The sequence below is a fragment of the Macaca thibetana genome, chromosome 10 (assembly GCF_024542745.1).
Source record: "Macaca thibetana thibetana isolate TM-01 chromosome 10, ASM2454274v1, whole genome shotgun sequence".
In the NCBI taxonomy this organism is placed as follows: domain Eukaryota; kingdom Metazoa; phylum Chordata; class Mammalia; order Primates; family Cercopithecidae; genus Macaca; species Macaca thibetana.
Window position 1 is genome coordinate 40605273 of NC_065587.1, and position 26763 is coordinate 40632035.

Here is a 26763-nt window from a genome sequence, read left to right on the forward strand (position 1 = left end):
TAGCGAGACCTCTTCTCTGAAAAGTGGGGTTGAATTTGGTCCTGCCCTCTACTAGCCTTAATGACCAGCTTCTGAAAACTAGAAAGCAGCTGAAGTGACCAGAGCAGCTTCTGAGGGGAGTCCAAATAAGTGCTACAATATCCACCTGGCTTGATGGCTCGGGACACCTGTCCTCTGAACACAGCTGCTATGCCGGGAGGAAGCCCTAACAAGCCCACTTGGAGAGATCACATGGAGAAACCTACATGGAGAGAAACCAAGGCCTCCCAGCCGACCGCCAGTGTCAGCCACTGACCTGTGAGTGAATGTGCCTTCAGATGATTCGAGCTCCCAGCCCTCAAGACTTCCGACTGAGGAATAGCTGTCCCGCTGTACCCTGTCCGAATTTCCCACCCACACAATCGTGAGCATAATAAATGGTTGTTTTACAGCACTAAACTCTGGGTAAATTGGTACACAGCTGCAGTAACTACAGTAGCACTCAAGCTTCCAGAATTGAAGCTGATGCTGAAGTTCTCCATCCCCCCACTCCCATCCCATCCTGCCTAGCCCTTGAATCCAAGCTTTTGTTTGTTTGTTTGTTTGTTTGTTTGTTTGTTTTTGCACTTGATGCTCTGAAAATAAGAAAAACCCAATACTCACGATATCTTCTGTTCGTGCTGGGCTAGAATTTGGATCACTTTAGTATTATCTTTGTTTGTTCGGGCTGCTATAACAAAACGCCATAAATCACAGAGTTTTATTTTTCACATTTTTGGCGTCTGGAAAACCAAGATCAAGGTGCCGGCAGATTCGGTGTTTAATGGGGGCTCGATTTCTGATCGTGGATGGTGACTTCTCACTGCATCCTCAGATGGGGAAGGGTCAAGGCAGCTCTCCGGGAGTTTCTTTTTTAAGGACACCAATCCCATTCACGAGGACTGCACCCCTCATGACTTAATCACCCCCCAAAGGCCCCACCTCCTGCCATCACCTTCATGGATAGGATTTCAACAGATAAATTTGGAGAGGACAAATATTCAGACCATAATACTTACTATCTCTTTGGAATTAAAATTTCCATCTCCAACAAAATAAAAAGTAATTGGATTGGGGGATGGCTGGAGGAATACAAAATATACTAATCAGCTAAAAGGAGGAAAGGAGTAGGAGGAGGTTTTCGGGTACCATGTTCAGACACAGGAGGTATCATGGCTGTTTAGATCACTCTCTGGGTCTATGGCCTTCAGTAGCTCGAAGCCGACCGTCACTTGTCTTCACTGGGATTAAAAATCTACCAACCCTGGATGAGCCTCTCAGGCACCAGGAGGTGCTAGCCAAATACCAGGATGGAGCTGGCCCTGCCCTCTGGGGCTTCTACTCTTGTTGAGATAAGGAAGTTCAGGGATAGATCGCCAAAGATCCAGGATGCTGAGAACATAAAATGCTGCACAGAGCTCAGAGAAGAGGACACTGTGTTCCGCTGGATGATCAGAGGAGGCGGCATTGTCCTTGGTCCCTAAAGCAAGCCGGGCACCATGATTTGAGGCAGCAGCCTGGAGTGACACTCGCCAACACCAGCTCTCAAGCGAAAGAGCTCCCTTTCCTACTGTTCTTCTGGCTTCTGACAATGGCCAGGGCAGTGACTCAATGTGTCTTTAACAGCTCTCTAACAAAGAGAGAGCTGTACAAAGGAATTTTTGTACAAAAGGATACAAAAGGGATATAGCAGGCCATAGGTTTGTACAAAGGGATAGCAGGCCACAGGCTTGGCGCCTTTGTCAGGCCATGGAATTGAGCTTACTATGCATGGTAGTGATTGACATAAAATTCCTTTCTAAATTAATATACTTAAGGTAACCTCAATTAAAATATAAAGTAATTCATTGTAAAGCCGGCTTGGAAACTTGGCAAGATCACAAAGCCTCCTGGGTTCCAGGCTAAGCAATGTGCAAAGGAAACATCCAGTTTATGTAACTCGGTGGCAAGCTGGTGGTTTCCATCATTGTTTTGCCCTTATGACAATTCAACAAAATTTATACTAACATTAGCCCCATCTCACAGATGAAAAAACTAAGGGTTGAAAGGTCAACGTAACCAGCCTACAACCATGCATCTAGTAAGTGGCAGTCAATCAGGATTCAACTTTAACTCCACATGATTCCAGGGAGAGTTCATAACGCTTAAGCAGCGCTGCCTCTGGAACTCATACCTAGGATTTTAATGGTTCCCATTTTCTTCTATGTATCATTGACAACTCACTGCCTCTCCATCTGTCTAGTTTCCATTCCAAAATCTCTGATGGAAGGTCATGATGACCTCTACAGAGGACACGAATGAATAGGTGTTTTCTCCGCAGACGTCTGCCAATATTCCTTGATCTGCCTTCACTGCCTCAGCATCCAATGTGCCCCTAGGAGAAGTCATGTATCAGGACACTGCTGGGGCTCGGCCAAGTGCACGGCTTGGTCATTGTGTTTATTTTCCCTCAACTTTTTCCAAGTCAGCAGATGTGCGACTGTTACTTTGAGACCTTACCACTTACATTTTGATTCGAAACCCAACCGTTAAGAATACTGCAATTTATCTCAGATGAGCATCCCCTCCAGTTGTCTCTTTATGTGCTTTATGATTCTTTGAAGATTGTTTTTCCTTTAATTTAAGGGATTTAAGGGGGAGTAACATAATACATTATGTAGTTTTCCATCATGCTGGAATTTCTTCTCCCCACCCACCCGCAGCAGCAAGAACGCTGGACTTACTCAGAAACCAAGTAATTAAGCGCTTTTCCGTGTTGTCCAACTCTTAACTGTGTCTCCCATCATTGGCATGTGGTTCATTCTACAATGCACTGGAGGAAGTGCCAGGTTCCAAATCCCTTGCTTTACAAATGACATACACTGTGTATAATATTCCCAGTGAAATAAAATGATCACAATGCATTCTGAACTTTAGTGCTGTCAATCAAATGTGCTCAAAGCCTAAAAGAAATCAGGTGATCCCAAAAGGAACGAAAATTGTTCAAGAGAGTCCTGAAGTTTTTTCCTGTGTTTTCTGCTGTGGACATTTGCTGTTGTTGCCCTGCCAGCATCCCATCCCTCCAGGTCTGGTAATGGACCACATCTTCCCCTGGGGAACCACCCCTCCCCATCTCTGTCCACATGGTTTCAGGGGATGCTCCAGTTCCAGGCTTGTGACTATGGACTAACTAATCAGACCACCACATCATCTTTGAGATAGGAAGAATAATGGTACCCTCAAAGATGTCCATGTCCTAATCCTCGGAACCTGTGAATATGTCAACTAACACGGCAAAAGGGATTTTGAGGGTGTGATTAAAGACACTGAGATGGGAGATGATCCTGGATTATTGGGGGTGGTGGGCGGTGGGCAATGTAATTTTTTTAAATGTTCTCATAAGAGGGTGGGGGAGGGTCAGAGTCAGAGAAGCTGTGACTATGGAAACAGAAGTTGGAGTGGTACAAGGCTTTGAGCTGAGGAACGCAGGTAGTGTCTAGAAAATGGAAAAGGAAAGGGAATGAATTCTTTCCTTCAGTCTCCAGAAGGCACACAGCCCTTCCAACCTGTTTTTAGACTTCTGAACTCCAGAACTATAAGATAATCGTTGGTATTGTTTTAAACCACTACGTTCATGATGATTTGTTGCAGCAACAATAAGAAATTAATACAACTTTAAATATAGTGATTTGTCCAGAGATAGGCCCATGAGCCAAGCCTGGCTGCTCAGGACCCAGGAAATTCAGTTCTGGGACTTTGAAAAGAGGCTCTTCTGTTTTTCTGGGGAGCTGCTGAGAAAATCAGATGGAAGCTTGCAGGTGCCAGCAGTACTTGTTATCATGAGGTGAAAAGTCTCTCCAGGAATGGTGCCAACACAGAGAAATCAGTAGAAAGTAGAAGCAGGGAATTGAGGCTGAGTCATAAGCCCTGGACCCAACATGGTTCCTTGGACCTTCAAGACATCTCCATCTTTGCTGACGCCAGTTCAAGTTAGGTTTCTTCCGCTTGCAGTCAAAAGCATCCCGATGTGTTTTGTCTCAATTTACTGTGATAGTGGAGTAGGCTGTCAAGAACATGGATGCTGCTAATGGTAATTGTCTCCAGAACCAGCAGCAGAATGGCTATGTTGGTTCATTGGTCAGGGAATGAGAAGAGCTACTGAAATAAATACTTTGGTTTTTTCTAGAAAGTCTAAAATGCCACAGTTCTAGCAGGCAAGACATGAGTGCTCGTTCAAAACCATCTCTGGTGGGAGTAGAAACTATGCAGGGAAGAGAGGAAGAGTGGCTATTTGGACCCCGAAGCAGCACGTTATATAACCATCCAATGCAACACTAACCTGGAGCCTCACATCCATAGACAGACCACTTCTTGATGGAAGGGCACAGAGATTCCATCTCTCAACAGCACCCAGCCCTTAGGGGAAAAGGGTAAAGGAAGTCTATTTGTTTTTGGAACCTCTTGAATTTGGTATTTGTTTTATTTCAGCAATGCCTCTAACTCATACCTTTCCCATCCCGCCTAGCAGCCCTGAACCAGACCGCGTGAATGCACACACACACACACACACACACACACACAATCTGAACTTATCTCAAACAACATGTGTGTACTTTAACTGGAGCCTTCAATGCCTCAGCCAAAGGTGGGAATTTCAAGCATCTTAGCAGGTAAATGGGAGAGATGCTTTTGAATAAGTTAAGTCAACATGCCACAAACACACCTGTGTGTTTTAATTACCTTGAAGTAGCCTTGACTTTTATCAGAGGAATTTTTCACAAGCTGTATCCCTTTAAAGTTCATATAGTGATGAGTTCCTTTGTCCACCAAATGCAGCCAATCACTGGATGTGGAAAACTTTCCAGCAGCTGCCAAATACCTTGATCTGTTTGCAGAATAAAAATATTCACATAAGCACTCCTTCATTCCCACCTCATTGCGTGGAATCCTGACCAAAGCCACTTTAAGTCCCAGATCAAATGCTGCCCCTTCTAGCAACCTGATTTGCCTGTTTAAAAAAATAATACGTTGAGATCCTCCTGTAACTGCTAAAACATTTAGACTTGCAGGAAAGCATAATGGCCTCATTCATGGGCTTTGAAGTCAAATAGACCTGGATCAAAATACCGACTTCCCCCTTGCTTAGCTGTGTGACCTCGGGCAAGTCACTGCACCTCTTTGAGACTCAGTTTCCTCATCTGTGAACTGAGGATAAGCATTGTAGCACAGATTAAATGACAGTGAAGCATTGAATATAGGACCTGGAGCAAAATAAATAAGCATTGAATAAATGTTACCCACCAGTGGTAGTAGTTGTAGTAATTATGGTTATGTGTAAACTTTTGTCTCTCACCAGATTGGAAGTCCTTTGAGGATAGGTTATCCATTGTCACATAATGTGCATTACAAGCATTCCTCAAACCACAATGATGGTCAGCAAAGCATCCAGTGGCTAGGCAGCTCTGTGGACTGCCTAGACCCCCTGCTGGACTCAATAATTTGTCTGGGGATAGCTGCTGGAGGATCCGGGTTGACCTTGATTGAGACAATGAGAATTACTCACCTCTACTCCCCAAGTCTCTTTTCCTCCAGCAGGCCAGCCAGGTATGTCCTTCTCATGGCAGAAGAAGGGGCTCCAGAGATGAAAGCTTAACACACAGGCCCCTTGCAAGCCTCTCTTGGCTCCATGAACATCCCAAGAGCCAAAGCAAGTCCCATAGCCAAGCTGTTGTGACTCAGGAGGGCACACCATGGTAAAGGGTGTAGTCAGAGAGGTGTGAAGCACTGGGTCTATCTGCAATCTACCACAAGCAGGAAACGAAGTCCTACAACAGCCTAAAGTGCTGTTGTGGTCCTGAGAAATCCATTTGTAAATGTTGGCTGAGTTGAACATGAATTTGGGCTCCAAACCTAAGTTGTCACTATTAAACATCAAAAGCAGTGGTTAAAAATAGAGGAATTTATACAGTGCAGGTGATTCATTGTTGTTGAGGCTTGTGGGTTTTTCCCCCCACCCCCCCCCAAAAAAAACCAGCTAGCTTTTTTTCCTTACATGAAACTATTTAAACTTTTGTCCTCAGTGTTAGAGAAAAAAAAGATATTGAAGGTCCTGCATTCCTAGTATGCCACCTACTTTTCCTCCTCCCTCACACCTGGGAACAGTTCAAACTTGAAAGAGAAGTAAGGAAATGAATGGTGAGAGGGCAGCGAAAACCAATGGGGCGGAGGAGAAGCCACCGCGGGTGAGGGAAGGCGGAACAGAAATCTAAGCCCACCTGATTCTGGAACTTTCAAAACCTAGAATAAGGAATGGACTTCACAGAACTTCTCAAGCTAGGGCACAGACGCATTTTCTTCTGAAAGAAATTTCACAATTGTGTTTTTAATGAGCTCAAACCACCTTAGCAGGACACAGTTAAACAAAAGAGTAACGCGATCAAGCCCGGAAGTCATAACTCAAGTTCAGAAATGCAGGGGGGCAGGACTTGACCTGATACCTTCTCAGAGATGTAGGGCTCAGAGAGAACAAAATCTCCTGCTGGAACGTGCTGATGGACTGGGGAGGAAATGGGAATCATTTGACTTTAAAAAAAAAAATAAATAAATAAATAAATAACCTTAGGATTAAACTCTTAGTTACTGAGATGTCAACTCATATCACTGTGAAAATACAGGTAAAAGGGTCCTATGTTTTTCCCTTTATTCATTCAACTACTTATTAAGCACCTACTGGCAGTCAGACACTTTGTCTAAGTACTAAGCTTACACCTGGGAACAAGACAGTGCCTCCGTGAGACGCCTCCAAGAACTAAGACAAAACAAAGAATTCAATAATATGACATTGGGCTTGATGAAAAAGACAGTAATGGAAAGGGCAGAGAAAGACACGCAGTGAGAAGAAAATGGCACCATTCTGAGTGGAGTGAAGAGGAAAGCCGTTTGAGCAGAAACTCAAAGAGGTGAACCCACACTGTCATGCGGAGTGTTCCACACAGGTGGAAGTGCACGGTATGAATGGACTTTGTGGGTTCTGGGAGGAGCAATACCATGAGTCTATGAGGGACGCTCTGCTGCACCATCAACTCTCTTTTCAGATTACAGGTCACGGACAGCTTCTTGGGGAAAACTCTGACCTCTCAGGCTAGGTTGAGTCACCCATTGCTGATGCTCCAGGGAAGACCCAGGACTTCTCCTTAGAGCATCCTTCAGCATTTCTGAAGATGCCTCTTTCTCTGATCCTGTTTCTGGGCTGATCTGGAGAGTGTCTGTCACCCCTGCGACATTACTGGAAGCCGCAGGTCACATCTCCCTGTCCACCACTGTGGCCCCGGTGCCTAGACCGGGGCCTGACACCTGGTAGATGCTCCACAGAGGGGCTCACTGCCTGTCCCGCATTCTCTCGGTTCATCCTCACAGCTCTACTGTGCTGCCGTTATCCCCATTTTCCGAATGCAGAAACCGAGACTCAGAAGGGGAGGTGGCTTGCCAGAGCCACACAGGTAGGCAAGGGGTGGGGAGAGTGGTGGGAATCAAAGCCCAAACAACATGCCTCACCCTCTGGACAGGTGTTTAAACAGGCATGAGCATGCCACCTGGTCAGGGCCAGTGACACATCAGCAACGTTGGTTGGAGCTTCCAGGGAAGAAACGCCATCTGCCCTACTGGAGAGTCTCAGGTTGAAGGCGAAGCCATGGAAGACGGACCAGAGCCTGGAGGGAATCAGGCCTGCAGTGACATTGTCGGAGGCACTGCATTATGCCTCACCTGAACTAGACATGCATCCGGCACCCCAATCCCTATGCTCTAAGTCCATTTCCATCTCTCTTTCACTTGGAACAATAATACTTTCTAATTGATACAACATGTTAGTGTTGGTCACTGTCATCACCACTGGGGTTGTCGTTTTTTATGGAAATTAAATATAAAGCAGGTTAAAATACAGATGTACTGTATATATGTTACCAGAGATGGTTAGACATCCAGTGTTCTAGACAGGTTACCCTTGGTTTCCTCTTCTGCCCTAGTTCTCCAGTCTTCTCTATATGTAGCTTCGCTACCCTGCTAGACCAGCTGTCTCCACTCCCTGCTGTGGCCATCAGGACCCAAGTCAGCCCAAAAGGAATGAGATGCCTAGTGAGGCTTATAATAGGAAAATTCTAAGCCCACATCTGCCTTTTCCCTCAATACCATGACTAAGTGATTAATCCATACCAGTTGCTAAAGTCAGGCATTTGATGGCAGTTAAGCCCTCAAGAGATGAGCCCATGAATCAGGAGCAACTCAGAACAGAGTGCTTGGTGCCTGGGGACATGCAGAAGTATGACATACTCTTTGCACATTAAAAGCCTGTGGTTTACCAGAGAGAGAAAGGAAAAGGCAGGGAATTGTCAGAGAACAATGCAAGACAGATACAATCAGAGGCTAGATGATGTCTCCCAGCCATGTCAGGACAGTGGCCACATGGTGAGTCCTCAGAAGAGGCAGGTGGGGCCTCTTTTCCACAGCCTCCCCCAGGCTGGGTCCTGCCACTACCATCACCCTTTCCACCACCATGAGGTCTGGTACACCTGGGTATTCCCCCCACCATTATTCACTTAATATTTTTATTTTATTCGATAATGTTTTTTTCATCAAGAGTTTTGCTTTAGAAAGAGACAACATCAGTTACTCAAACAGAAACCATGTGCTCTAAATAGAAAGTATAATAATTATAAAATTAAGTAAAAACCAGGCATGGTGGCTCATGCTTATAATCTTAGCACTTTGGAAGGCTGAGGTGGGAGGATAGCTTGAGGTCAGGAGTTGGAGACCAACCTTAGCAACATGGCAAAACCCCATTTTTATAAAAAAATTTTAAAAATTAGCCAGGTGTGGTGGGGCGCACCCATAGTCCCAGCTACATGGGAGGCTGAGGTGGGAGGATCACTTAAGCCCAGGAAATTGAGGCTGCAGTAAGCTGTGACTGTGCCACTCCAGCCTGAGCAACAGAGTGAGAACCTGTCTCACAAAAATAAAAATACTTATAATGAAAGCACAGAACACCATCATTAACATTCTAACAAGATATGACTGTGGGCTGTGCAGTTCCTGGCTGGCCTTCTCTTTCTGTGTTGGGGAGGTGTTACAAATATGCTGTCATCAAAGGGAGGCTGTCCTGGGGCAATTGGGATTGGAACAGAAGGAGGCAACAGTCTTATCATTATGCGATTTAGTATCAGTGTCATGTCCATGCACATTATAACATTATCTCAGGCTTCACTCTTGAGCTTGCCTGCAGGTAGCTGGCGGCAAGGGCCTGTGCATCACAGCTTGGGTTCAGATGCCACTCTAAGTACTCACTGTGAGCATATTGCTTAGTTTCCTCCTTGGAAAAATAATCACCATAATGATACTAGCTAGCTCGCTAAGATCCTGATCGGGAGGACCTTAAGTGAGATACATGTGTATGATGATATGCACATCCTAATAACTCCACAAATATAAGCCGTTATTATTTCTGTTACAATGACAACGATGATAAAAATATTCGGAGACCTGCCTGACTGTTTGAGTGGCTGGTTCTGTTCCATGTTTATGCATCCAGCAAACACTTGAGTGCCTCCTTGGTATCAGGCTCAATGCTGACAGACCTTGCCCCTACCCTCTAGGAGTTTGTATTTTAGCAAGGAGGCAACATTTGTCTGGCCAAAGTAAAAAGACAAATGTGACAGTGGCTGGAAGGACAAGTCCAAGGTGTTAGAACAGGGCAATGCAACCTTGGTCCCTGAGGAAGTGTGCCAGCGCTGAGATGTGAAGAAAACAGGTAAGAGGGAACATCCCGTTACACAGGAGGGCAGGTCTGGGCAGCCAGTGGGAGAGCAGCTCCCAGCACCTGGCTGGCTGGTGGGGCTGCTTCTGAGGCAGGACCCAGCTTCAGGCCTGAGGATTTCCAGCCAGTGTCCATCCACTCTGGCAAAAGCCAGGCAGGTCTCACCAGGCCCTGGCTGATCACAGCTGACGGTGTGGCCCATGTTCCAAAGGGCTGCCTGAGTGCTGCCTGGCTGCTGCCCCAGTGAAGTGGTGACATGCTGCCACCACCCCTCTGTTCCCATCGCCCAACAAAGCTTCCTTCTCCCAGCAAGAGCTCCTTGCTCTCTACAGAGCAACAAAAGCTGTCAGGCACTACTAGAGGTTGACTCTAAACCAACCCTGGTTTGCAAAAAAATCACTCCTTTTGCGAAATAGAGGAATTATTTATAAAGTGAAAAACTTTGTATCACGTCTGCTGCAAGGAGACTGAGAGACAGTCTGGAGGCAGCTCTGGCAACAGTCCGTCTCTCAGCCAAGAATTCTACTTTGGCTCTTGAAGGACATCTTAGGAGCAGCTTTCCACTGCAGTGATTCCTGAGTGTGACGCAAACACAGGCAGGATGCAGTTTACCTTCCACATGGTTAGATAGAAAACACAGGAGGTGGGTTTCTGCAAATTTGTAGATGAACCATAATCCATTATTGTGTTTAAAAGCCATAATTTCTTGAGTCTCCACTCTGTTCCAAGCACCACACTAAGCTCTTCCATATCTGATCTCATTTTATCTTCATGTCGACCATTGGATAGGTTCTCTTACAATCCCTTTTCACCATCTGAGGAACTGGGGTCTGGACAAATTCAGTACCTGGACTTGGGTCATAAAGCTACTTAAATGGGGGTATGAGGGCCAGAACTGAGGTCTATCTGATGCCAATTCCAGGCATTTCATCGCTGTCTTGCACTCCCTCCTCTATGGTAGCATGTCCTTGCCCTGGCACATCCCCCTGATGACAGGGGAGCCCCTCGATTTCAAGGTACATGCCATCAACACCCTCATGTCCTCAGCATCTTGCAGTACCTGGCAGGTATTGGCTCCCAACTGAAGCTCATTGAATGAGTTTGCTGAACTGAGCAAACATCTGCAAACACGTGAACAAGGAGCGGTTGGTGTCAAGATGTGCTCTAATAGATGGGGTTTCTTTCAAACAGAAGTGAACCCAGCCCCTTCTCTAGAGGAGACAGCAGGAATCCCCTGCCTTGGGGATCTGTGTGCCTGTCTCCACCTGAAACCAACTTAACATGGCACCACCTTGGGAGCAGAGGCTGGGAGCAGGTGGGATCAAAGGACCCTACGACAATGCTTCCTCATGTTACGAGGCTTTCTCCAGCCACCCCTCCCCTCCATAGCCTCTGGGTCTTTGTTCAGAAGCAAGGCACACCACCTGTAGGGCAGCTACAAGCCTGTGGAGCTACTGGGGGCAGCTGAAATGCCTCTGGCTTTTGTAGAGGCCTGAGGGCTCCCCAACCTCCTGGCTAGACTGGGGATTACCCAGGAGATCGAAGGTCAATCGGTCATAACTTCACATAACTTACAAGCATGCACACATGCTTTGTAAATAGCTGTGCTATTTGCAGGTTTGGTCCTGTTGACTCATTCACTCATTTACGTGTGGGTTCCACACAGGGGCCTGGCAATGGCCCACCCAACATGGAGTTACACAGACCTGGAGAGAATAGCCCTTGATACCATGACTTTGTGAAGCTGACAAAGATGATCTGGACCCTGAGGGAGCCTGCCCCTAGAGAGGAGGAAAGAAGGAAGAACAGGACTGAGGCCAGGATTAGGGGAGGGGCAAATAACACCTGCAGGACCTCAGGACCCTACAGTCAAGAGTCCAGGGCAGTGGTGGGTAACAGGGGCACAGGAAAGCCAGGGACCAAGCAAGATGGGACCCTGGGTTCCTAGAAAAAAAAGTCCACAGCCAGAAGAGGAAAGAATAGAGCCCAGTGATGGAGCAGAGGCCCAACCAGCATCCAGGGGCCCCCAGGGTGGTGGTGGGCCGACAGTATGAGCTCTGTCCCAGTCTTGCTGATGGTTTGCAGCCCATTTCTTCCTCTGTACACAAAGTTAAAGGAAGATGCACTCTGCAAAGAAGGAGGTCTTCCCTGCTTTCATTCCATCAGCAAATTTACTAAAGACCATCTGTGAGCCAGGTACTGTTTTTGGCACCAGGGAACAAGATCCCAGCCCTTGAGATGCTTACAGTTCGGTTGGGGAAGAGAGGCAATAACAGGTAAATAACATAGTAGAACAAAACTACAGACTCTGAAAGTTTCCATAAAGGGACTGGACAGGGTAACGAAGGGAGGCCGTTTACAATGGGTGGTCTGCGAAGGCCTCAAAGGTGGTTGAGGTTTGAGCAGGTCCCAAGGATGGGAGGGAGCCAGGCATTTACATCCTCGAGGAAAAGGTATTCCAGGCAAAGGAGACGGCAAGTGCAAAGCCCCAGGCAGGGCTGGAATCAAGCTTGATGTTTGACAACCCTTTCTAGGCTGACGGGGAGTGTGTTAGCATGGCTGCTATAACATACTGTCACAAAATTGCTGCATTCAAACAGAAATGTATTATCTCACAGTTAATATGAAATCAGGGTGTCGGCAGGGCTGCACTTGCTCTAGAGACTCCAGGGGAGAAGCCTTCCTGGCCTCTTTCAGGTTCTAGTGGTTCCAGGTTGAGGGCGGCATAACCCCAATCTCTGCCCCGATCCTCATGTGGCCCGCTCCTCCCCATCCTTTCTCTTTCTCTTTTCTTTTAAGAACATTTGTCATTGGATTTAGGTCCCACTGCTATCCAGAATGATCTCATTGCTTAGTTTAACTACATCCACAAAGATGCTTTCTTTCAAATAAGGTCACACTCACAGATTCCAGGTGGAACCTGTGAATATCTTGTGGGAGACCACACTTCAGTCCACTAGAGTCTGCTCTTTGGCTCCCCAAAATGCACGCTTGTCCCACGTGCAAAACAGCCCATCCCCACCAGCTCAACCCATTACAGCATCAACTCTATGTCCAAATCTCATCTAAATATCATCAGGTCAAAAGTGCCAAATCTCTTCATCTAAATCAGCATGAGTGAGACATTGGGTACAATCCATCCTCAGACAAAATTCCTCTTCATCTGTGCCTCTGTGAACCTAGAAAACAAGCTTCCTGCTTCCAAAATACTGTGATAGGACAGGCAAAATACAATGATAGAACAGAGTAGACATTTCCAATCCAAAAGGGAGAAATTGTACTAAGTAAAGGAGTCACTTACTCCAACCAAATTAGAGATGCAGCAGGACAAATTTCAAGAAGTTGCAAGGACTTGGAACAGCACTCTGTGGTTTTTCGCACCCTTGTCTAGGTCAGGTTCTGCCTCTTTGGTTCTTAGCTCCATCCTCTAGACCCAGGCCCCACCCACTGTGACTCTCAGCTCTGCCCTCTGGACCCTCTAGCTGTATATAGAGAATGGGCTGTATTGATCGAGGATAAAAGCCAGGAAACCAGATGGGATGCTTGTGTAGGCCAATAGGCGATGGCTTAACCTGGGGTTACAGTGATAGGGAATAAAGCATTGTGGTCAGCTAAGATTCAGAAAATATTCTGGGTGCAGAACCAACTGGATTTTGCAACAAATTGAAGTTTGGAGGCAGGAGAACAGTGATGAAAAGGAATCAAAATGCCTTCGAGGATTTTGGTGGGCAACTTGGTAAGAGGGAAAGATGTGGAAGTGCTTTGAAATGTAAGAAGTTCTGTGTGAGTGAAGGGAATCTTTCATACCCCATAGTCCTGGCAGCTAGAGAGGAGACAGACCCTACATGCAAGATAAGGTCATATCTCAAAAGCCTTTCCTTTAGTGCTCAAATAGTTTCTCCCTTTTATTCCAACCTTCATCTCTACTTCAAACTCAAAGCACATTTCCCATAGAAGAGTTCTGGGGATAAAAAGAGGAAAAGAGTTATTCTTGGAGGCCTTCCCCATAACACAGCATGCTGAGAGGGCCTCCCTCCAGCTGCTGGGCCCTCTGCCCCACACCACCTTCATTCTTTAGACACACTTTTCTTGACTGGGCCACCCCAACCCACTACCACCAGCCCAGCAAATGGACTCTGGGCATCGGTTACATAACTCACTCATTTTCACTGAGGTAGGAGATGGGACTCGACTGTGGATGTGGGGCTTGGACACCAGACCAAATTGAGAACTAACTAAAACAGGGACAGGGTAGAAGCTGTTTTCCATAAGACATGCCCAGCAATGTCCCATGTCAGTTTACCATTGCCTTGGCAACACCTGAAAGTTATCGCCCTTTCAGTGATAGCAGCCCAATGATCTAGAAGTTGCCACCCATTCCTAGAAATTTCTACATAATCTACCCCTTAATCTGCATGTAATTAAAAGTGAGTATAACTATGACTACAGAACTCTGAGCTGCTGCTCTAAGCTCACGGCCTATGGGGGAGCCCTGCTCTGCAATGTGCGGTCCCTCTGCTGTTGCTGTGCATGGCCCCTTCAATCAAAGCTGCTGTTGAACACCGCTGGCTCACCCTTAAAGTCCTTCCTGGACTAAGCCAAGAACCCTCCAGGGCTAAGCCCCAATTTGAGGGCTCTCCTGTCCTGCAGGATCGCCAGGCCTACATCTCAATACCACAGTCATTTTCAGTTTGAAATCACCCCGGCCTCTGTTGATATTGCTGCTCTCAACTGGTCGAAGACAAAAGGAATTGACAAACAAAAACCCTTTGGGAGGGATGGGCGCAGTGGCTCATACCTATAATCCCAGCACTTTGGGAGGTTGAGGCAGGTGGATCACCTGAGGTCAGGAGTTCAAGACCAGCCTGACCAACATGGAGAAACCCCGTCTCTACTAAAAATACAAAAATTAGCCGTGTGTGGTGGCACACGCCTGTAATCCCAGGTACTTGGGAGGCTGAGGCAGGAGAATCGCTTGAACCCGGGAGGCAGAGGCTGTGGTGAGCCAAGATCATGCCATTGCACTCCAGCCTGGGCAACAAGAGTGAAACTCTGCCTCAAAACAAAACAAAACCCTTTGGGAAAACAGATTAACATGGAAGAGTACACACAATATACACCCTCCACACTTTGAGGAGTCTAGGGTGGCTTTGAGCTGCCTGTCATGCATGCAGATTTCCACATTTTAACTCTTGGTTTAATTTTTTCCAAATGTTCTTTATTGTGGAATATCTGAAAGTATAAGTAGTCTTTAGGGGCTTCCTACAGCTGACTCTTAATAAGATAAATTGAAATAATGCTGATCACTTCCTAGGTGCCCGGCATTGGCGCACTGTATCTATAATACACAGCAGCAAGGAAGATCATAGTATCCCTCGTTTACAGATGAGGAAACTCTGGCTCAGAAGGGCTCAGTGGCTTCACTAGTTCTTACAAGGGAGAGGGAGGGTCTAGAGAATTGGACTCAGCAGTTGTCAGCAAGTGGATTGCATTTAAAGCTTCAGGATAAACTTAGCCTGGAAATCAATGTGGATGGAGAAGAGATCTGAGGCTGAGACCTGAGGTGATCCAAAATTTAGATCCAGAAAGAGAAAGGAGATCCAGAAAAGGGGACTGAAAAGGAGAATCCACCTGTGATTCAACCCCTCTGGGCCACGCTCCCCCAATGAGTGTAGCAGTCTCCAGTGGCTACTCCATATTCTCAACAGCTATTTATCCACAGGCTTATCTGTTTGCTCAAAACACTTATTAAGAAGTGAGCAATGGGCCAGCCACTGCCAAGATGCTCACTGGCTAGAGAAGGAGGCTGGTAGAGCAAAATCATTAGAATACTCATAATCATCCTACAACGTGCTCAGGGTGGGTAAGCTTCACACGGGGATCAATGCAAACCCACTTGCCAGGTCATTTATGCCAATATAGCCTGCCTGACTACATTGATCAGATTAGCCCCAGTAAATAAATAAAGCCACTAGGCAATGGCAACATACAAACTAGTGAAAACAATCTAGACACCATTCTCAAGAAGTTTGTAATCTGGTGGAACAGTGAGATAGGCACAGAGAACATGGATAACATAAAAATATGGCAAATTCAAAGAAAGAATGCACGAATACCGTAAAAGTTCCTGATGGCATGCCCAAGAATAAACCATCAAATGTATGTGACAATGACTTTCAACAAGGATGCCAACCCATTCAACAGAGGAAAAGACAATCTTTTCAACAAATGGTCTTGGAAAAACAGGATATCCACATGCAAAAGAATAAAATTGGACCCTTAGCTAACACCACATACAAAAATTAGCTCAAAATTGATCAAAGACCTAAATGTAGGAGCTACAATTCTGAAACTCTTAGGAGACAACATATGGGGAAAGCTTTTTCCATGCTAAATCCATGACAAAGATTTTAGCAATGATTTATTGACACCAAAGGTACAGGCAACAAAAGAAAAACATAGGCAAATTGGACTTCATCAAAAATAAAAACTTGTGCATCAAAGGACCCATCAACAGAGTAATAAGGCAGCCCACAGAATGGAAGAAAGTATTTGCAAATTGCTTATCTCTTAAGGGATTAATATCCAGAATATGTAAAAATTCAAAACGCAACAACAAAAAAGCAAACTCAATTAAAATATGGCAAAGGATTTGAATAGACTTTTCTCCAAAGAATATGTACTAATGGCCAATAAGCACAGGACAAGACGCTCAACATCACTCCTCATTAGGGAAAAACAGATCAAAACCACAATGAGATACCACTTCACACCCATTAGGATGGCTATTATCAAAATAAAACAGAAAGTAAACCAGTTTTGGTGAGGATATGGAGAAATCGGAACACTTGAGCACCACTGGTGAAAATGCAAATGGTACCGCTGCTGTGAAAAACAGTATGGCAGCTCCTCAGAAGACTAAAAATAGAATAATGACAGCCGGGCATGGTGGCTCCTGCCTGTAATCCCAGCACTTTGGGAGGCCGAGACGGGTGGATCACAAGGTCAGGAGTTCGAGAACAGTCTGGCCAACATAGTGAAACCCCGTCCTTACTAAAAATATAAAAAATTAGCTGGGTGTGGTGGTGCATCCCTGTAATCTCAGCTACTCGGGAGGCTGGCTTCCCACCTGGCTTCCACAATTTAAAAAATACTTTTCTTTAAAAAAAAGCGTAGGGGGGAAGCTTCCTGTCTTCCCTAAGAAAAGTTACCAAGGGCAACATAGCTGAGCAAGTTGATTTTTCAGAGCCCTTTAGTTCAAAGCCAGAAAGGCATCCAGGGAAATCCTGAGTCTTTGAAAAAGTCATTAAGGCAAAGCATTTCTTCCTTCTCTTTGCTCCCCTACAGAGCATAACTGTCTCCAGTGACCCTGCTCAAAATCTTTCTCCCACCAGCTCTTGAAAGGGGAAGTGCGGCCAAGCATGTGACCCTGGATAGGGCCTCCTGACATTCGATCTTTGCTCATTTTGCCACTTGATGCCCAGGACAGAGTGAGGCACTTGGAATGTGACCAGTAGATGCTGTGTGAGTCATGTGCTGGGATCAGCTGCATCTTTTCTGAAGGCAGTCTTAGGGAGAATGGAGGCAGGAGTTTAAAAAGTCATAAACGTTTCAAGCACAAGAGACGCTCCAAATCTCTTAGAAAAAATTGTCAGAAAAGAAAGAAATAAAGGTCATGTGATTATGAAATGGGAGGGCACAAACCCCAATGTGGCATTCATTTTGCATTTAAGTCCTGTATCAGATTGCCAACATCCTCTCTGCGCAAATGGGAAGCAGAGGTGCTGCAGTGGGGCTATGACCCCAAGGATCAAACTATGCCATTTTGTTACAGACTACACTCTTTCTTTCTCTGGGAGGAACATTGCAAACTTGGGTTGTGTTGGTTCAATAGATGCACAGAGGCTGATGTCCTGGGTGGAATGGTCTCTGCACAAAAGTAAGAGGATACTACCATTCCATTTCACACCTGCAGCAGAAGAAAAAACATCTGTGCCAACTTCTGACTGACAGTCCTCTGGCAGGTCCTCTCCTTTCCTTTGGGGTCACCTGAATTATAATGTTTAAACTTATCTTGTCTTTGGACAGAACCAACCTCTTTTTGACCAGTTCTTTTCTCTTGAGGGAGTCCTAACCTTAATTAACCAATAGGTATATGCATGAGGGTTTCCATTCCAGCTTGGGTTGTGTTTGGAAGAAACACGTTATTTAATGACTTTTTGGAAAATATTTCAAGTTAAGGGATTCTTTCGATATTCAGATACATTAAATAGTAAACTGTTCCAGGGAGCTGTGAGCAACAGGAAACAAAATTATTGACTATTTACACGTTTGGGTTTAACTTAAATATTTATGGTGTATCAGCCCCTTAGATTTCCTTGAAACATCTGTTTTCTAATGTATGTTTCCATGGGTTCACCTAGGCAGGACCTCAGACCAACCACTGATTTGATCAAATCAGTCTAAAAACATGGCATATTGAGCAATTGATCTTGCTGGGGATTTTGTTGTTGTTGTTTTCCTGCATTGGCTAATTAATTTAAAATCAATCTTTGTATGTGGCACGAGGGATAGATGATCACCTCCTCTTGTTGCCTGGCATTTCCTCTTGATACAACCCTCCTTCCCTTATCCCCAAAGTTTATGTGTTCAGGGTAGGAAGGAGGGAGGAGAGATGATTGGAAACTTACCTCAACAGATTAAAAAAATTCTGGACAAAGCAGGATTAATAAAATTTCAGGCAAAACAGAACGAGTGCAGTCAGTTATGCGATTTTTAGATTTGTTTTTTTGCCATAGGTACATTTCCCCAATGGAGTCGAGAACAGTGACACTTCTGGCAAACAGAAAAGCCTTGTGGGAAAGACTGGGTAAGGATAGAGTTGCTTTTTACCTCTGGTGAAGTTATGTAAATTGGGTGCCTTTGTTCTGTCTCACAATAGAGTTATGAATAAAATTTCATGGTTAGCAGTAGCCTTAGACACTTGGGGAAGCAAGGCATGGGCCGCATGAGAAAATAATTACATAACCCAAAAAGGAGGCCAGAGGTTCTCTAAGTAAGCTTGGAGAAACAATAATTCTGAAATAAGCTGAGACCAATTCTGTGGCATAATGAACGTTCAAAGCTGTGTAAGAGGAGATGGTTGTGTCATTAAGAAACTATGTCCAACGTCAAAAGCCAATTAAAAAACGAAGGTGATGAAGGTCTGGTCCCCTCTGGCTAATGTGTCTGGAAGCTACAACCTTACAAGGCCGTTTCTGAGATTTTCACACCTGCAAAGCAAAGGGAAAAAAGCATGCATTCTAGTGACAAAATCCAATTAATTACAGGATCTGTTATAAACAGCCAGCTGCATAACTTTGGCAGAAAGCAAATTTGTCATCTCGAGAGGATTTTTCTGTTCTAAATAAATAAGTGCGATTAGGGTGATGAGCAAACTTCTACCTACTTCAACCTCCTTCATTATGAAGAGAGAGAAGGACAGAGACAGGGTGCAAATTTGAGCAAGATGGGAAGCACTCAAGAAGAAATGAAATAACTCCAAACACAAAAGCGGGTGAATGGTGACTGGTAGCTTTGGATGAATGAAACCCATTTATCTCCCAGAAGCCCCTGGAATGCCCATGGCTGGGCTCCACTTCAGTATTTGAGGATGGCAAATCTCTTCTAAATCATAAGTAGCTCGGGGAGCAAAATCTTGACTTTCATTTCATTTCATCTTATTTTATGTTTTGGTTTTCTCATCCAATCCAATCTTTTTTTTATAGAAGGTGGTCAATAAATTCTTCAAAATTAGATATTGTAGATTTATGTACATCAGTGGTACTCCGCTGGGGGTGATTTGACCCCCAGGAAACACTGACCAATGTCTGCATACATTTTTGATGGTCACAACCAATATGGAGGGAGTGTTGCTGCCTGCTGCAATCTAAACGGTAGAGCCCAGGGATGCTGCTCACCATCCCAATACACAGGACAGCCCCTATAAAGAAGGATCTGGCCCTGATGTCAATGTGCCAAGGTTGGAAAACGCTTGTCCAGTGGACTGTGCATTTTAGAGCATTCAGCAGGTCAGACAACAAACCCTCCCGAGCAACCCTTTGTACGCTAAGCACTGTGTATACTACTCAGAGGAGACTGTGGCTTACAAAGGGCAAAACCCAACTCATAAGCTCAGACAGAATAGGGAATCCACTGGCCCTAGTAACTAATACGCATGGCAGGAACCTTTCATGAGTTAAGTATACCCGGTTCCACACATGGATTCTGTTCAGATGCACCAACATATCTACAAATGAAAGCTGTGGTTTGCACTTTTTCATGTGTGTTATCCTGTTGAGGCCATCTGCCTTCTCCAAGCAGAACTTGTGTTTCTCATCAATGAAAGAGGAGGAAAAAAGAGAGTAGAGCCCTCTGATTTTCTATTGTCTTGTAGATTTGTTCTAGGACTGGTTATTCCTCTGGGGTTTGAACTTTTCTATGGAAAATAGTGGCTAACATAAATGCAATTTATAAACAGCATAAATTTAAAACTTCTGAAGCTTGAGCACATGTACTGTGCAATATGGTGCCACTTGGAGATGTTACATACAGCTCTGCTGGGCAGCACAGTGCTGAGAGGCTGTTTGGTAAGCTTTGGAGCATCCATAAGTCCTAAGAGATCGGGCCAAGCACAGTACTAAGTTAGCATCTTCCTCTTTTCCTCAAAAGTAAAAAAAAAAAAAAAAAAAAAAAAAAAAAAATGGTTTTCCCTAGTCTCCATGGTTCACCTATAGCCCTAAATGTGCTGTGGGCTCTTTATTGATCAGAAGGGTTTGACTAAATATGTTCCAATAATTAAAAAGAGCAAAGGGCAATGTGCACACACACACACACATCACTGCTTCTTCCTCAGCCACAAAAACCATTTGAGTTCAACCAGACATTCATTGGAGCAAAAAGGAACCCAAGAAAACAAGTATCAGGAACTTTTTAGATGCCTTCTCTGAAACCATAAAGTTTGCAGTATTGAAGCAAATTGCTGAGCTGTTTCCTAAGAGATTTCAGTGGAAAATCATAAAGAAGTGATGCATTGGAGTTGTGAGGAGTCTTGCTGACCATGTGTTTGGCTTGGTTGGAGGCTTGTCCTTTAAAAAGCGCCTATTTCTTGTAAAAGGTGAAGGAAGTTTTTCCTTGTTCTGCACAGCCAGCCACTCAGTGGCCGCGGGACTTCCATGGCCATGCAGTGGGCCTTTGGAGCCTTACAACATTCTGAGACTGTGAGCTTCTTGAGGATTGGGGCTTTGGCTTTGCACCCATGTGTACCCAAAGTTCTTGGACATCAACTTAGATAGAGTAGAACTTTCTGAGAAAAGCCAGCCAAATGTCACTGTCTTCATTGTCCATACAAGAAAACCAAAAATTGGCGTTTGGAGGGATCGTGCCACATTACATAGGAAGGTCATAAAAGATCCACAGCGGATGTCTGGACCACATTGTTCTCCTGAGAATCTACTCCCTTCTTGTGGTTCACTTTCCCCACCACAAGCTGAGCCATCACTCTGGAAGACTCTGTCCCTTTGTTTACTGGGCTTTTCATCTCCAGCCAGAAATTGCCACGGTTCTTTGCTTTCTGGTTTTCTACACACCCCAGTTGCCAGCAGCTATAGCTGTAACTCCAAGCAGAAAGTGACTGCTAGAAAGCAGCTGAACAAAGCAAAGTCGATAAGGTCACTGGATGGGAGATAAAGGATACATCGACACCTCAGGCCGAAGGGTCCTTGAGGACAGGACACAGGTCTGATTCTTCTTTGTCTGAAACCAACACATTACCTGACAAAGTCGAAATCCTCAATAGCCACTTACTCAATTAACCCACTTGTCTAACCATGGGTTTGCTATGTGCCCTAAGCACCTTACATGGGTGATGTCACTGAATTCTCAATATAGTCCTATATGATCAAGGCCAACATTACCATTGACAGTCTGGACCTCTGATAGGCTAATGAGAAGCATGCTTCCCCTCTGACATCTTCCTCCCCAAAATCAATAAGCTCAATCTAAAATGAGGAACACATCTGACAAAAACCCAAATTGAGGGACATTCCACAAAACACCTGACTATACCTTTTAAAACTGTCAATGTCAGCCGGTCGCAGTGGCTCACACCTGTAATCCCAGCACTTTGGGAGGCCGAGGCAGGTAGATCATTTGAGGTCAGGAGTTCGAGACCAGCCTGGCCAACATGAAGAAACCCTGTCTCTACTGAAAATACAAAAATTAGCCATTCGTGGTGGCAGGTGTCTGTAATCCCAGTTACTCGGGAGGCTGAGCCAGGAGAATAGCTTGAGCTCGAGAGGCGGAAGTTGCAGTGAGCTGAGGTCACACCACTGTACTCCAGCCCAGGCAACAGAGCAACACTCCACCTCAAAAAACAAACAAACAAACAGCAACAAAAAAAACCTGTCAATGTCATCAAGACCAAGACAAGTCTGAGAAAATTGTCACAGATCAAAGAGGCCCAAGGAGACAACTAAATGTAAGGTGGTGTCCTGGATGGGACCCTGGACCAGAGAAGGACATTAGGAAAAAGCAAGTGCTGTTTGAATCAGCCATGGAGTTCAGTTAATAGTAATGTGCCGTTGTTCGCTCTGCGGCTGTGGCAGACGCACTACAGGAATGTAAGATGACATACATACAGGAAGAGAGGAACCTGTGTGAGAGGCTTACAGGAACTCCCTGTACTTTCCTTGCAACTTTTCTGTAACTCTAAAGTGACTTTAAAGTTAAAAATTTATTTAAGTAAAAACATTTGCTAAAAAAAGAAAAAATAACCTTCTAAGGCAGCTACCATTGTTTTTCGCAATTGATGGGTAAGGAAACTGTCCAGGTGAGTTCAGAATCATTGTCTCCTAAGCTGATGATCATTCTAGTAACTTCTGGGACCCTGCTCTGAGTCTCCTGTTTACACCAGCGCTCCTGAGAATTAGATCATGAAAGATATCCAAGGGATAGTTTCTCTGCTCAGAATAATGAGTGACCCAAATTGCTGGGAGGGGAGAGAGGGAAGGACCTTGTGAGGTCTGGCTATGAAAGTCTGACACCGTAATTGAATCATTCGAACACTCCCAGGGAAAAAATGTCTGGAGATTGATTTAGAGGGGCATTTGGAGACCTCCTTAGAACCCCTGTAAGTCTTGGATGTCTGAGTGGGATGAAAAATGGTTCCAATTCAGTGGGGCCCAGGAGGCAGGAAATCGTCGGGCATAACCTCTAATGCCATAAAGACACCAAACTTTCTGTCCCTCTTAAAAGTCAAAGGACCACAGCTGCTTCCAATCAAGGAAAGCAAACTATCCAGGGCACCACATTCTCACACATTCCCACTGCTGGCCCTTCAAGCACGGTTCCTTCGTACACCCAGTGCAGGGAAAAAAACACATCCTTTCAAGATCCCTGGCCCATCTTCCTCCCTTTCTTCTCCTCACTTCGATAACGCTGTTGCATTCCTCATAGTGGGCAGAGGGAGGGTTCCCCAAGTCCTCGGATGCCTCTGGCATCACACACAGGGACTTCACGAAAGGTCTCCTTCGTCCCAGTGCTCACCTCTGCCAGCTGGATTTCCCCATAACATTCAGCCTTATAAACTCCCATGCTATCCAGATATGCAGTGGACTGCAAGGCAGATGTCTCTGTGTTTGACCTTCCCAGCATCTGTCTCCCTGCCTCCCAGAGTAACTAGGTCAACACTACATCCCCCATGAGCTGGCTCTCATCTCTGAGGTTCTCATAGAAAACGTTCCACCTCCGCTGTCCAGTCCCAGCTTATTCACAGTCCTAGTGAATGCTGGACTCAGGGAGAGGGAATATGAACCAAGCATATTTGACTTGGATTTTCCACTAACAAACAAGAGTCCTGAGTGCTCCACGACCAAAGGGTAAGTCCCCTATGATGTCTCCCAGATTACCTGTGTGGCTGCAGGTCAGTACCCGTTGCACAGCTTTAGCAAAGTGCCTGCCTCTTTCGTTCCCTGAAGTGCCCCATGTAGACCAATTACAGGACCATGTTGCTTAGAATACCACCTTCTTCCCATAAACTCACCACCAGCTGTTTGATAAACATTCTTCTCACTATGTACTTCTACACTCAAACACATTATTGTTTCTCCCTTATTTCTACAAAAATGCAAATATCTGGGCTGGGCACAGTGGTTCACACCTGTAATCCCAACAATTTGGGAGGCTGAGGTGGAAGGATCACTTGAGCCCAGGAGTTTAAGACCAGCCTGGGCAACATAGCAAGACTCCATCCCTACAAAAAAAAATGTTTAATTAGCTGGGCATGGTGGTGCACACCTGTGGTCCCAGCCACTCAGGAGGCTGAGGTAGGAGGATCACTTGAGCCTAGGAGGTCAAGGCTGCGGTGAGCTGTGATGGCGTCACTGCACTCCAGCCTCTGAGCAATAGAGCAAGACTTTGTCTCAAAAAAAATAAAAAAAGCAGACATCTTATTAACACTTGTATACACTTTTCTTTTTGGACCCAGTCACCCTTCTGTGCCATACTTATGGATTTACTTGTTCTTTTGAACACTGCAGAGTATCCCATTGAATTAACACACCATGGCTTATCTAACATTGACCTTTGGATGGACATTTATATTGTTCCCACTCAGTCACTGTTATAAACAGTGCTGCATCTTCCTACAAAAGTCTCCACACACTTGTTTCTGTAGGACAAGTGTCTAGAAGTGGATGGGCGTATTACCTGAAAGGGAGAATGTGCAGTACCTCCCTGGCGACAGACCTCAAGTGGCTCCAGTATCACTCACCTTGACCCAGGGTCTCCGTGGTCACTCCCCGCTGGGACTTTGTAGCTTGCCCTGTGAACACAGAGCTCACATTCAGTGGGCACCTCAGCGTGTCAGGCTCTCTGATGCTTCTTTGCCTCTAGAACTTCGTGTGTGTTTAACTCTGTGAAGGACGTGCAATTATAACCCCATTTTACAGATGTGGAACTGAAGGTCTGGGAAGGTAGGTAATTTTCCCAAAATCACATAGATGATACACGGAAAAATACAGACTCAGCTCCCTTCCTGCCTAACTCTGGAGCCTGAGCCCATCACCCCCACTGTCCCCCCGTCAGCTGTGTGCCTTGGAGCTGGTTCCACTGTCACAGTCCCCTCCACTTCCATGAACTCTGTTAATGCCACCTCCACAAAACTTGATTAGAAATCAGAGGAATTGGCTGGGTGCGGTGGCTCGCACCTGTAATCCCAGCACTTTGGGAGGCTGACATGGGTGGATCACTTGAGGTCAGGAGCTAGAGACTAGCCTGGCCAACATGGCGAAACCCTGTCTCTACTAAACATACAAAAATTAGCTGGGCATGGTAGCGGGTGCTCCCAGCTACTTGGGAGGCTGAGGCAGGAGAATTCTTGAACTTAGGAGGCGGAGGTTGCAGTGAGCCGAGATCGCGCCACTGCACTCCAGCCTGGGAGACAGAGCAAGACTCGAAAGAAAGAAAGAAAGAAAAGAAAGAAAGAGGGAAAGAAAGAAAGAAGAAAGAAAGAAAGAAAGAAAGAAAGAAAGAAAGAAAGAAAGAAAGAAAGAAAGAAAGAAAGAAAGAAAGAAAGAAAGAAAGAAAGAAAGAAAGAAAGAAAGAAAGAGAGGGAGGGAGGGAAGGGGGGAAGGGGGGGAAGGGGGGAAGGGGGGGAAGGGGGGGAAGGGGGGGAAGGGGGGAAGGGAGGGAAGGGAGGGAAGGGAGGGAAGGGAGGGAAGGGAGGGAAGGGGGAAGGAAGGGAAGGAAGGGAAGGAAGGGAAGGAAGGGAGAAAGAAAGAAAAGAAAGAAAGAAAGGAGGGAGGGAGGGAGGGGGGAGGGAGGGAGGAAAGGAAGGAAGGAAGGAAGGGAGGACAGAAAGAAAGACAGAAATCAGAGGAATTGGCATGGGGTTGGATGTGAAGGTTTTTTTTGTTTTTTTTTCATCTGGTTTGAGTTATGAAATCAGGGTCATATTGATATTTTTCATGCTGTACTCAGATGACAGTGATTATTTTCTTTTATTCATTTATTTTCTTTTTGTATCAGCTTCAGTCATGAAATCCTCCTCAGTACAACCTTCCTGATCTTCCTAAAATTGCACAGGATGAGAAGGATTTGCTGTTTCCTAAGCAAGTCGGCTCCGTGGGGGTGGGTCAGACACTTCGACGGTCTTTGTCTTTTGGTCTATTTTGTCTGCAAACTTTCGGCTCCACAGAGAAAACACATTTCTGCAACACTCCCATAAACTCTTTCACAAACTGGATGCCTCTGAAGCCAAATAAAAGCAAGTTGTGCCCTCCCGGACTGTGAGAAACATGTTCCCAGCCACTGGTTCTGACAATGAAACATAAAGAGAAAACATGAAAGATTTCAAGGCAAACTTGGCTTTACTCTCCCTCACTTTTGTTTCTTCCCTGTGGCTTTCTTTAAACACTTTTCTTAGGATTTCTAAGCTGCTGAGTGTCAGGAAGGATGAGCAGGCCCTCACAGGAAGGACCAGTGAACACTGGACCTTCTTGTGGCTCGCTAGTGTCATCCTGCAGCACGCCTAAGAGGAAGTGGGAGATGCTATGCATCAGATTGAAGGGTGGGAGGAGCATTCTACATCCAGAAAGTAGCCACACCACCTTTGCCTGGGAGGTACTGAAGATTCAGCAAAAACATCAAGGACATAACACAAAACAGGCTCACCCATTAATCTCCCTCCCCCACATCCCCCAGGTTTAAAACTTGACCTTCTGGAGTGTCGGCAAACTGAGAAATCCAGCGGACTCCCATGCATGAGGACTCCGGAGATGACCACAATGCCGTGACCAGCAGTGGAGGCAGCTTGGGGGATGGACGAGGCTAAGCAGGTAAACCCTGCCTGCTGAGTAGCACACACGAGTTAGAAGTCAGGAGTTGCCTAAGGTGAAAACCTAGCAACGCATTGGGTTTTA

At 45.5% G+C, this 26763-nt stretch overlaps 1 protein-coding gene across 1 annotated transcript in view; it reads left to right on the forward strand.

Annotated features, from left to right (window-relative positions):
* Window positions 1–26763, forward strand: part of ATP5F1E (ATP synthase F1 subunit epsilon) — a 558621-nt gene that overhangs the window by 288345 nt on the left and 243513 nt on the right. The window lies entirely within an intron of this gene.